Raw genomic sequence first — 11,440 nt, forward strand, 5'->3', positions numbered from 1 at the left:
AGGGGGGGGAAGTGATTTTAATATTTGTTTTTATTTCTCATTACCCTTCTCTGATTTGATTGGTAATAAATTAAATTAATTTCCCAAAATCAAGTCTGTTTTGCCCATGATAGTAATTGGTGGCTGTCCTTATCTGAATCCACAAGCCTTTCATTATAATTTTCTCCTCTGCCCAGTTAAGGAAGGGAGTGATGGAAGGGCTCGGTGGGCACCTGGTGTCCAGCCATGGTCAACCCACCACAGCCATTTAACAAATCATTAAGGTTTTTATGAAACCTTAAAAACATCTAACTTAATCTATCAGCAGGGCACCAAAGCAAATCCTAAACCAGAGGAACTTATCAAGAAAAACTGTAGAACATGTGTAATAAAACCTGTAAAGCAGAAGGCATCTTATTCAGATAGTTAAAATTAAAAGCATATAGCTCAAACTCTTCTGAAAACAGCAAAGGGACATCCCAACTTGATGTCAGTAAAGTTGAAAGCCCGTAATGAAAGGACTGGACAGAAGAAAAAGTGACCAATGGAGAGCAAAATCAGAGGTCAGAGACTCAATCAGAAAGTACACTGTAAAGCAAACTTATACTCAGTGATATTCTAATTATACAAGTCAAGAGACTTAATCATCTTTCACTACACAGCAAATAATCTATTAATTGATCAAAAGAGGGTCAGCAAGGAAGTTCCTTCCCTCTACTCCCACAACATTGTATTGACTAGTTCTTGAGGATGCCACAACCTCTCCCAGCTCTGAGTCACTGCTGGGCTCACTCATCAAGACACTGACCAAGACCTGCCTATTCTAGTTCTGGAGTAAAAGTCTGTCCCCTCAGAAGTCAGAGGAAGCAAAGTGCCAACACTGGAAGTTTCACCGAGTAGGCAAGTGATTAGGCTCATTTTCATTTTTTAAAATACTAAGCCTGAACTAACAATCTGAAGTGTTGTCACTAGAACAGGCCAAACTACAAGCATGGAGTCTGTGATCATGTGAGATTCAACAACATATAAAAGAAATCATCATTAAATTATTTTTCCAGTTTTGACTCCATCACATTTTGTAGGATGATGTTTGTAATGCTAAAGAATAATGACAACATGCAGCAAGTAAGGTTCCTGTTTGCAGTATGAGGGGACCAGAATGACTCTTAGGAGCAACAGCACTGGTATCAGCAACTGCTCAGTCAAAGGAGAAAAGTTGTTTTCTTCCATTCTAGCCTCATATTGCAATGTTTATACATTCACACTATTCACCACACAACCAGATCATACTCAGAAGACTCTGAATTTCATACACATCCCATTTTACTTTTCTCCCAACTTCCTGACCCTTCTTCTGATCACAAGGGAAGTCCTTTAAGAATGGATTTAAACATACTCAAGCATTCCACTCATTTTTTAAGTAATAAGAATTTTTCTAAGACAAGATATTTTTTCCCATTTTTGCCCATGCCTAAAGCCATCTAGTCATCTAAAGGTTACTACCATCACTATGTCAGCTTTGATAATTACTCAACTTACTGTCGTGTCTAGAAGTGCTAAGTAACTCACTGCTCTGCAGAAATGCACAGTAAGAAAACAGCCTCTGCCCTGAAGAGTCTACCAAATTAATCATCCTCGGTTCACTTACTGGGTCATTTTTTAAAGTTCTGGGGTTTTTTTTTAATAATTTGCCATTTTTAACTTTTCCTATGAAGGAGTTTGTAGCTTACTGAAAGACTGCTTCAGAGTAGGGTATACTTAAACAAGATTGCTTTTGAGTGTTTTTAATGGCTTTTTTCTGTCATTTATGTAAATACCAGTCCTGACTACATCAGTACAAACACCTATGAGGCACTGTACCAAATAAGCCCAAAGCAAAAGACACATATTTGCAAGAACTTGCAGATTTAATTCAAACTAGAAACATCTTCAAACAAACAAAAATTTAAAAAGATCCAGAAAAGCTTCCAGTATCAAAATCTTTAACAGCAAGAAATTTTAAAGATATTTAGAGAACTTTTAAAGAAGTTCAAGTACCAGTCAATTTTTCTCAGTTATCAGTATTCCATCAGACACTGTCAAAGAAGTTACCTAACTTCATGAAATAACAGCACAATCAGACTGGCAAAATGCACTGAATTTTTCTGGGTTCTACTCTGGCAGGAAAATAAAATAGCAGCTATTTAGAAACTAATGCATAGCATTTACATAAATTCTATGTTACGTCATAAAAAAATGTTTCTTCCCTGTGTACACTAGAGAGATACAGAATTCAGTTCTTATTTTCCAATCTACCATTACAAAATAAATAGAACAAAAATGTTTACTATACTCTTACTACACTGTTGACCAAGATGCCCTGAACACGCATATAACCACCCTCAGAGAGTGTACTTTAACCTGGAACTTGCCTTCTTTTGGAAGTGTGGCAAAAGTAAAACAGCAAAAAATCTGCAGAACACCCATTTCCTTAACACATGATGCCCGGAACAAACACAGGACAGGATGGAGATCCGGCGATTTGTGTTGCCGTGGCACCAAGGAGGAATGTGAAGCGAAGTGGAGGCTGCGTGGTCCTGTTCTTCCACATTTCTCAAGGAACATATGACATAACTATGCAGATTTATCTCCTTCTCTTCCCTTTCTCTCAAGGACTGTTTTGCAGTACTCTTCGGACCTTATCTCTCACACCCTGCACCAAGGAATGTGCTATGTCCTTACTCAGGAAACAATGGCTTGATCACAGTTCCACCAACTCACACATACATACTTAAATACTACCCTGAGTTTGTATCTAACTTGGAGGGACAATAATCTGATACCAAACTGGAGGGACAGACCAGTGGGTTTGTGCTCCTCACCCCACCCAGAAATGATGCCTTTTGGTAAGATTTGGGCCCTCAGCTACACGGAGTGATTACTTGAGAATTAAGTGTGTGTGATTGCAATCAGTTTTTATGAGTAGTGCTACACAGCCAACCTGCAGTTTGTGCATTTATCATAGGCAATCTCAAAGAATCTGTAGATGTTGCATAAGAATAAGCCATGCTATTCATGAACCTGCCTGCTTCTCTTAAATGCAACCGGATCTACAGCATATATGGGCTGTTCGTGCATCTGGTGTCAGGCCTATAGTTATGGCCATAATTGTCATACCTATTAGAGGTAAGTCCAGCCACCCCAGGCCCTCCAATCTTTGGGGACCAGCTAGAACACAAGGAGATTCATCTCTTACCAAATTAATTAATTAATTACCTTAAATGCAACACCTTCCTTGCTTTCAGGATCTTCAATTTCATCACCTAGTGTCACGGCAGCCAAGGCTGCCATCCATCATCTTCTACATTTTTGAGTAGCAGAATTAGCAACACATTTTTCCTAGTCAGCTCATTAATCACAGAATCACTGAATCATCTAGGTTGGAAAAGACCTTGAAGATCACCTAGTCCAACCATTAACCTAACACAGCTCTCAACTCCACCATATCCCTAAGTACTTGCATGAAAGAAACCATCTCAGCACCCCAGAAAAAACTCCTCAATGCCTTGGGCCCTGTCACGTTGCATCCCTAGGAGGTATTAGGTGGTACAAGTTCCCTATGAGAACCACAACCTATGAACAGAAGGCTTCTTCTGGTTAAGGAAGGCTTCATTCACCTCTTCTTCCTGACTTCGTGAACTGCAGCAGACACATTTCCATTCCCCTGGCTGTCCTTACCTCTGATCTTAAGCCATAAGCTTATTTGTCCCACACAGCAATTGACTGATTATGACAAAAACCAAAGCATTTTTGGAGGTAAGAATTAATGGAATAGAAGGAAGATGTATGCAGGTCAGACAATACCTGCTGTCCCAATTTATTAAAATTTGCTTTATTTATCATGGAAGACCAAGAACAGGATGACAGATAACCCATGAAATGGAAGAAATGCTCTTTCCACACTGAATCATCATCCAAGGAGAAGCCAGCCTCTTCACCTATGAGACTGAATGCCTGACACTCAGTAATTACACCTTTTCTTCATCTTTTCCTCATTTGACTTACATCCTGACCTTTGTTCAGGAGTGAAATGGCAGTAATGAAAACATAAGCATTCTCAAAGAGGCAGGAAGAAAGCTCAGATTAAATGATTTACACCAGCAATCAACTCCAAAAGTCAGCCTCTCCCCCAGTTGAAAAGCCTGTTCCTGCATCTCCATCCTCCATGCCATACATACCATCCTTGTATATTTAAATTCTTAAGTCCCTACATGCATCACCACTTCCCATACATTAATTTTTGTTGGGAAAAAATCCTTTGCTATCTGAAATATCAGTATCCAGTGTGATTTTCAGGGACACCTCCTGGAGAAATAGCTGAACACTTGGGGAGCATACTACTACTCTGCCTACTAGTGATAAGTGTAAACAAGTTTTAAGATGTCTACATGAGCATAATGCAGTTTTTAAGTATTTTTCACATCAGATTTTCAATATACAGTTTACTCTTGGAGATTACAATCATGTGACCCACTATACAGACCCAAAAGAAAGATAACCAGCTTCTCCAACAAAAGAGATTACATGCAAAGTTTTTTAGTCCATACTATAATCAATACAAACCTTTAAAGACTTATGACCTTTAAACACCATCTTGTTCCACTCCCCTGCCAAGGCCAGGGACACCTTTCACTAGATCAGGCTGTTCAAAGCCCTGTCCAACATGACCTTGACCACTTCCAATGAAGGGGCATCTACAACTTCGCTGGGTAACCTGTGTCAGTGCCTCACCACTCCCAGCCTAAAAAATGTCCTCCTTATTTCTTCCTTTACATTGTTTAAAATCCTTGCCCCTTCTTCTGTCAGTACCAGCCCTGGTAAAAAGTCTCTTGCCATCTTTTCTCGTAAGGCCCCTTGAAGTGCTTAAAGACCACAGCAAGGTCTCCCCAGAGCCTTCTCCAGGCTGAACAACCCCAATTCTCTCAGCCTTTCTTCACAGGAGAGGTGTTCCAGCCCTGATGATTTTCAGGGTCCTCTTGTGGACCTGCTCCAAGGGGTCCATGTCCTTCTTGTGCTGGGGGCCCCAGAGCTGGATGCAGTGCTCCAGGCAGGGTGTCATTAATGCTAAGATGATCACATATGGCGTCAATTTTATACCATTTCCTAGGCTAACAGCAGTATCATAATAGTCCTTTTTTTAAAAGTTGCATGAGGAAAAATTTTGAATTTCCAATCATATACTGACAGAACACAGTGAGTAAAGTTCCCCTCCATAAGCAAAAACTTTTGCCATGCATGCATCACATACACTAACTTTACTGGCCTTGAATTTTTGCAATGGAATGTTTTGTCATCATGCTATTTATTGAGCTTTCACTTAAATCATTTCCTATATAAATGATTTTCAAGCACACACAACTTTTACATGTTCTTCATTTTCAGTTCTTCATTCTCTGCTCGATCCTCCAAGTTATCTCCATAACAAAATAACATAAATACTTTGGGTTTGATTTGTTTTCATGTTTGTGTATTTGCCTGCATGACATTTGTTCTCAGACTCTTAACTATTCATTTTTTCTGCATACATTACAAACATGTATAAAATCTTCTTTGTAACATCTCCTTATGCCTTTTGGTATATGCTGTTCTTTACTTGAACCTTTCTCCAGACAGTCTGCCATCTCAAGATGCACTGACAAGATTCAGGAAGACCCATAAAACTGTCAAAAATCACAGTGGAGTTCTCTGAGCTATAGCACAGGACACATCCTCACAATTGAGAAAAACAACTGTAAGCATATGCTCTAGCATATTTTCTTATTCCAACTTTTGACCACTTCAAGAACAGTTGTGCTCCTTCTTCAAGGTTTTCCACACTATGCAATTATCTTAACCCAAAAGGCAAGCAACAGTGAAATTAATATAGCCCCCACTCTTTAACTTACATCACTTGAATGAAGTACCTGACCATCCTTTCAAGGAAAAAAATGATGTCTAAATACATTTATCATGGTGGCTTGAATATTTATTTCCAAGTCCTGGAGAGGTATAAGCTACAGATTTTTTACTATTTTCCCACACCATTCTGTTATTTTATTAGTGTCACGCAACAGAACATCCCAATTTCATATTCAATTGCCTTCACAGCTGAAAGCATAAGCTGTCACTGATGATGACAGAAAAACAATGCAACATAAAAAAATACTTACTTTGAAAACCACAATGAAGTTCTATTTATGAAGTGGCTTGATGTACAAGGCGACACATTTCATACAAAACTTGAGTCTTAACAGCATGGAACCTTCTATTTGAAAGGAGCAGCTGCTATTCTGTAGTCACTACATGCAGGAACTCAAAGTTTTCTGCACACATACCACTTTCTACTACATATCACATTCTGCATTCAGTACACATCCTGCTAACCTGTCCATCATTACTGGTCTACAGGTTGAAATGAATGAAGACCTGAACATCAATAAAAGTTAATAGGATGGCAGGATCTTCGGCATTTATTTAAACATGCTTCTTTCAAACACAGTCAAGCAGAAAAAGTTAGACAACAATCAAGCCAGTAAATGTCAAAACAAGGTTTTTACAGGGAAATTCCTTAGGTGAAGAACATACCACTCAGATGAAGGGAAGATTTCATCTTACTTAAACATTGAAAATAAGTCTATTTGTCCACAGAGAAAGAAGGTGATTTTTCCCGAAATGTCCCATAAAAAACTTTTTAAAGCTACATTCAATTAAGACAAACATCTGTATGCTTCTTTTCACAGATGCAATCTTTGCTAACTCCACTGCACAGTATTTGCATTATGCAACTGATTTTATTGCTATTATTTTACCACTGCTGTACTTCTAAAACTTCTAAAATGCTGATCAAATTGATAATCCTTAAAAGAAAAAAGAGTTCGTCTAATGCATCTCAAAACCAGAAAGAGGCCTTCCAAAGCTCCAAGACCATTACCATCAGCTTCTCTCTGAGGTAGTAGCTGGTCACAACAGCAGCAAAACTGCACACAACTAGAGCACATTAGGAGGTTTAATTAGGTATCTCCTATGACTGACCTTTTCTGCCGGATGAGGGACATTTATTTTAACCCAGTTATTATGCAGGCATTTATTTGTCTGAGCATATGCCTGGAAACAAAGATTATTCTTTAAAAAATTAGGTTTAAAGCAACACATTTGAACTTAATAAAGACAACAATAAAAAAAATATTACTATTGTTAAACATACCACCCCATACAACAAAAATTAAAGTTGTATGTCCTTTATGTGTATAGGTCACAGTAAGTCTGTAGCAATACACAAAATTTCTCAAAACTAAATCTCTTGTCTCTACAATATAAAAAAAAAAAAAAAAAAAAAAAAAAGTAGAAATCTAAGATGACTTCTGAGGAAATTAAATCCAGAGTGAAACAATCTGATTTTAGAACAAGTACCCAGAAGAATACTGTGCCTGTAAAACTTGATGAAACAATAACTCTTTAAAATCTACATCCATTTATGTACATCTTTTTGTCTTGTGGGACCAGTACATAACCATGGTAGCAGTAACTTGAAATCTCTTCAACCGTCCTTTAGCATAACAGTCCTGGGCAACAGATACAGAGGGAAATGGAATAGATTATGTCAACTATTTATCCATGTTCTCAGAAATAGCTTAAACTAGACCTTAGAATACCCATTTCCTATCTGTACACTCAGGCTGGCAGTTCACTGATCCTCTTCTAACATAATAGAACAAATTCCACTAGAAGAGTTTTAAAACACATGTAACAGAAACCAGCACCAAATCATAGGGATATAACTACACTTACTACAGGTTCCCCTGAAATACTTTGCTTCCTTCCTAGAAAGATCCAGTGTGTACAGTTTAAACACCATCTCCAACTGTAGCTACAAGAACAGCTTATGTATGCCATACCTGAATCAGAGGTGAAGTTGGCTGCCCACAGTCTCACAAAGCACATGGTGCAGAACACAACTCAACGTACCTTATTTCCATGCTCCACCAAACTGCCCGGACTGTGTCCAAACACCATACACTATTAATGATCCAGTGTTCAGTCACAGGACTCAGTGAAAATTTTGTATCATCTTTATTCAGCACAACTAAAAATGAGGATATTCACTTCTACACACCCTTTTGTTTTTACTTAGCCAGTACCAGCCAATTTTCAGCCCCGTCTTTCCTTCAGCTAATACGAATTTCTTTTTTCCTCCTGCCACCACAAAAATCTTTTCAGAACAAATGCTGTGTTCAGGTCGTCTTTAACAGTTATTTAAATGTCTGTCATTGTTTGCTTTCTTCTGTGAACACCCACATGAGCAGGATGCCAAAAAGTTCTGCAAGTATTGCTGCTATCAAGCAAAGCAACACAAAGTGCATTTCAATTTCTCTCAGAATTACCACTACAATGGTAAACTGATTCCTTCACCTACTGGAGAGATAAATCACTGATTCATTACAGCTACACATCTAAGTGTCAACACTGTATTCTTAAAGACCTCTGATGGATTTCAATCACTAGCCAACCACTAGTTACATAGTGAGATTAAATACGTAGCGTTTAAATTGTCACGAAAAGTATTTCCAGTTTTGCATCTTCAATCATATTTTTCTGTCTCCTAGAATTTGCCAACATCTTGCCAATGTTTATGGACATACTGCCAAAGAAACCTTCAAATGTTACTAAATGTACTTAATTCTAAAGCTTTTATAGCACACTCCAAGTAATCCTTTGGTTTAAAAGCTCTGTAAAGAAATGAACTTTCACCAAGAACTTTAGTTAATTTTTCTATACTGCTCAAGCAATTAACATTTCCAAAATGAACTGAACTTCTTAGCACCACAAGGGATAAAACTAATCTCCTTCATTTTATGGGAGAAACAGTGACAAAAGGATGAAGCAGTTAGCCAGGGCTGCATAGCAAGTTACAGGCTAAGGAGATATCAAAAACAAAGCCAAATGCAATTTTCCATTATTCCTATGGGGAAGATCACCCCCCAGACAAACTCACCTCTAAAACCCCTTTTCCAAATCAAATTTAGCACTATAATCTGGCTTTTTTTTGCCTCGAGGGTTTTGAAGTCAGTGTCATTGAATAGAAAGAAGTGGGTTTGACATATAAGCATAAAAAGATTTGGGGGACAGGCTATAGTTTATCATTGTTTACATCAGCTGCTGTAATTCATTTATGGGAGAAGAAACATACAGGTCTTGTTGAAATACCACTTCCCATGTATATTAAATGTCTGGCAAAAAACAGTAGGCAAAAGGGGTCTTGTAGATACTTCGCTGCTCAATCAGCTTCTGCACAAGAACATTCCAAAAGGGCCAGAAACACAGCACAAGATTCACAGTCCTGTAAAATGTGTTTATTTAAACAGAGGGTGACCCAGAGCCTCTGAAAGAGGGATAAAGATTCAATTTAATAAGCAGCTTTTTTGACTGCTTCATAAAAGAGAAAAATCTAAACCACATAATCTTTACACTAGCCTAAAATGTGGTTTTATGCTAATATTTTCTCACAGGCTACAGAATGCCATGTTGATGATCTGGAGGGCATGCCCAGACCTTTGGTCACACCTCACCAAGCCTGTGGCTGCTCTTATGGGACAAGATTAGTGACCAAGTCTCTGAAGAGCAGAGCTTTTCAATTCAGCATTCTGAACCAGGGCTCTCAATAAAAAATTAGCTACAAAGAAAACATTGTCACTAATTATTTTCAGAATCTGCAAATGGCTCAGTAAGCAGCTCGCTGTTTAACCCTCCGTTACTCCCTCAACCGCAGAAATACCTGTTTCTCCACTCCCCAAACTTCAGACTATAAATAACCTTCCCAGCATTTCTCCAGAAGGCATCAAACTCTGAAGTACAGCGTTGTCCACCAAACACACACGAATCTGGCAAGATACGCCACATTACTCAGTCATGTGCTTCCACAACCAGCAAAGAAATTACAGTCCTAGGGGCATTCTTGTCAAGATTGAAGAATTTTGTAGCTTTTTCTACTTCAGAGGGGAGCTAACAGATAATACCATTCAACAGTACACAAGCCAGCTCCCTTTTTATTTTCCACTACCTCAACTCCTGCTGAATACAAGAGGCATAAGAACAAATAAAGAAAAAAAGCCTCTAAAACAAAAATGAAAATTAAGAAGGAAAACCTCACTTGGTTTAAAAATGTCTAATAAATACCAATAATTACATTTTACAGAATAGTAAAATTTAGCATTAGCTTCTGGTGTGTGTGTTATTCAAGAACTTTTAAAGCTATGCTTGGTGCAGTTATTTGAATTACTCTTTATTTTTCTTTGGAAAAATATATCTTTGTGTCATTTATTTCTCTTCATTACAGACTGTGACTTAATAAAAGTAGATTTATTCTGCTTTATGGTAGAATTTATTGATCTTGAGAATGGTTATGTCTGAACAAATGCTGAAAGTCAATAATGCCACTCAGTAAGCAGGAAGAACTGTTTGCTTTTGCACTGTAACTATCAAATCCAGGCGGCCAATAAAGGAGACACCTGAGTTATTAAACCAAAGTGTCCACAGATCTCCATGGTTTATTACACACTTTCAGAGGAGCACTTTTACCCCAACCCATAATGAATCATTTATTTGAAAGATGTTGGTCTTGAATAATCCACTATCCTGTCCAGATCAAGCTATGCATTTCTACATGATTAATGCACTTTCAAGTGATGACACATTGGCAAGATTTGTATTTTATTAAGTATTCAATAGGACTAAGCCACATAAAAAAGCTGAAAGCTTGTCAGATGTTGATCTGCATTTTTAAACAATCCCATAAAAATTTCTGGTTCTAAGGTTTCTAACAGAGAAACGGTCAGATCTGCAACCTTTGGGAAAAAACAAACAAACAAACAAACAAACAAACAAAAAGCTAAAATTTATTTCTGCCACCTTTGCTCCAGAGGCGGCAATCTCTCATTGCAAGATAGATCAGCCTCTGGGACAACAAACTCTGAAGAACATCTCCTGCCTCCCATCATTACCACTGGACAGGACCAATCCTTGAGATTACAGAACATAGCTTTGAGATCAGACTTTCGGTCTGCACAGTCGAGCCCAGACTCAGCTATAATTTGTACTGAACTGCTACCAGTTCTCTCTTGTCCATCTATGGATAGACAAATTAATAAGTGAACACGTATGTGCTCTCCCACACTTAGATTTGAAGGTCTAAAGAGCAATCTGTAACAAATACAGCTAATATATCAACACAGACACCCTCTCAAGAAAAAAAAAAAAATCCCACACCAACGACCCTTCATCGTCGATAGAAGCATCACCTAACGATGCAAAGATAAGGCATTTCACACACTCCTACGCAGGACGGCGACTTCCCAATAAACCAAGAGCCAGCCAGGTGCGACTGACGCCGTCAGGGAACCGCCCCTGCCGCCCTGAGCCAAGCGGGGCCGCCGCCCGCCCTCGGCCC

The 11,440-nt window shown here is 38.4% G+C and overlaps 1 protein-coding gene across 1 annotated transcript in view; it reads right to left on the bottom strand.

Moving 5' to 3' along the window:
• SLC36A4 (solute carrier family 36 member 4) overlaps nt 1-11,425 on the bottom strand; it is a 97,794-nt gene extending 86,369 nt beyond the window's left edge. The window contains exon 1 of the mRNA XM_026854229.1: nt 11,292-11,425. The gene's annotated coding sequence lies outside the window, so the exon portion shown is untranslated. The remainder of the gene's footprint in view (nt 1-11,291) is intronic.
• Between the last annotated feature and the right edge of the window lie 15 nt (nt 11,426-11,440).

Source organism: Athene cunicularia (genome assembly GCF_003259725.1).
Source record: "Athene cunicularia isolate RWA chromosome 1 unlocalized genomic scaffold, athCun1 chr1_part1, whole genome shotgun sequence".
NCBI lineage: Eukaryota > Metazoa > Chordata > Aves > Strigiformes > Strigidae > Athene > Athene cunicularia.